This window comes from Stegastes partitus, unplaced genomic scaffold, assembly GCF_000690725.1.
Source record: "Stegastes partitus isolate 25-593 unplaced genomic scaffold, Stegastes_partitus-1.0.2 Scaffold1166, whole genome shotgun sequence".
Lineage (NCBI taxonomy): Eukaryota > Metazoa > Chordata > Actinopteri > Pomacentridae > Stegastes > Stegastes partitus.
In genome coordinates, this window is record NW_007578897.1 from 129,264 (window position 1) to 131,550 (window position 2,287).

Genomic DNA, 2,287 nt, shown 5'->3' on the forward strand with positions numbered 1-2,287 from the left:
TTAAATGCTTCCTGGTCAAAGTCCTTCAAAATCCCTGCAGTAAGACACAAGGGACACATTCACACTTGCAGTAAAATACACATTCACACCTGCAAAGACACTGGAGACACATTCACACCTGAAGGGACACTGGAGACACATTCACACCTGCAGGGACACTGGAGACACATTCACACCTGCAGGGACACTGGAAACACATTCACACCTGCACAGACACTGGAGACACATTCACACCTGCAAAGACACTGGAGACACATTCACACCTGCAAAGACACTGGAGACACATTCCCACCTGCAGCAGGACACTGGAGACACATTCACACCTGCAGGGACACTGGAGACACATTCACACCAGCACAGATACTGGAGACACATTCACACCTGCAGCAGGACACACAGCTTTTTGTAAAGATGTCTCGCACAGAGCAGTTAAGCCTGATGTCTTGCGCCCTGGACAAAATCCACAATGTTACCATGGTAGCGCAGGATGCTACCACCTCCACATTGAGAGGACAGAAGACGGAGGTGGTCCTCTCCACCTGGTGATGGCCGATGTCTATCGCACCCTCCAGGTCACTGTCGGTACTGACGGCCTCAACTCTTCAGATTAGCTCGATCGACACGTTTCTTGTTGATATTTCAGCCACCAGCTGGACATTGTGGTCCATACACCTGTCGGCATGGAGACGAACCAGGCCCACCAGGAGGACACAGGCTGAAGGATGGAACTGCAAAAACACGGAGAACTGGGAGAACCAGAGGACCACCCAAAAGACCGGAAGATGCCTTAGAGAAATCATTCAACATTGTCAATAACAGCAAGTAAAGTTTTCAGCTAATTTAAGGCTTTAAAACACAGAGACAGCTCAACACACTTTCCATTTAATCATTAATTCATTCATTCAACCTTTATTTATTCTCAGTGATTTACAAAATACAGCAAAGTGATGCAGAAAACACTTTTGCTTGGCAGTTTTAATGACTTCTAATGAGGTTTCCAAGCGATATTCTTAAGTATAACTGTTTAAGCCCAAAAACAAACATTAAATCTCCAGGATTATGTCCCTGACGGTGTGTATTGTGGAGATAAACATTGATAGAAAATTATTTCAGTTAAATAATTTGCACATCATTAAGTCTTTGTGACAGCTGCCTTAGATTTAAATTAAAAAATGAGAAGGAAACAATTTTATTTGTAGCTAAGTGAACATATTAAATGTGTTAAACATGAGTTTAAACATAGTTTTTTAGTTATTATTATTATTATTATTGTTTTTTAAATTGTTAGATATTTATTTAAGGTCAGAGCCATTGCAGGAGCTCAGATATTCCTGATTATATTCTTGTTATTATTTTAGATTCCTGTCCAGAAAACTGGTTCTCGTGGTGTTCCCCATGGTTCATTCTTGGGCCCTTTTCTTTTCTGTCTCCACAAACTGCCATTATCACCTGCAAACATGATGTTTTCTCTGCTTTGTCTTTGCAAAATGAGACTCAGCTTAAATAATGACTGAAATTCTCTTGTCAGAGGAACTCAATCTTTATCAAATTACTGAGAAGAATATGTTGCCTCCAAAAATATTAGAATTGTATTTGAAGTGTCCAAACTATTGTATAACTTAGTTCCTCCTGTGAAAAGTTAAAATGAATTGATACAAATAAAGATAAGCAAACAAAAAGAGGAAGTAAAGGGTCAAACCACAATGACACGATTCAATAACAGTATCACTGTTTTTTTTTTTTTTAAAGAGTTTAAACATCACTATTCTTTTAGGCACAGTCTTAACTTTAGCAATGAATTAGTTTGAGTAGTTTTTGTTTGTGACAACGTGCATTAAAACGCTCAAATGAAAGTCACTGATCTAACGTGACAGTGTTTGTTGACTTCCTACTAGATATTGCACAGACACACACTGCCCACCTGTGGATGAAGCAGTAGATTACAGTTTCTGTACACAGCAGCAGTGAACATACAAGGTCACAGCTCATTTCTATATTCGAACACTGTACAAAAACAAACAAGCTGGGATTTAACTAGATATTATCAGTAATGTAACCAAACACCTAAAAATGACATTTTTATTACTAATTTTCAGTCCTAAACATAAACAATTTTTCATTGAAATTATGGCAAATGTCTCTAAAGTAATTATACTTTTATTGTATTAAATATAGCAAAAATAGTGTCACTTTAAAGTCAAGTGCTGTAAAGGAATTAATTATCATTTGTTAAAACAGCTCAACTGATTTCTGATGTGGATATTACTTGCAGTATTGACTTTATATA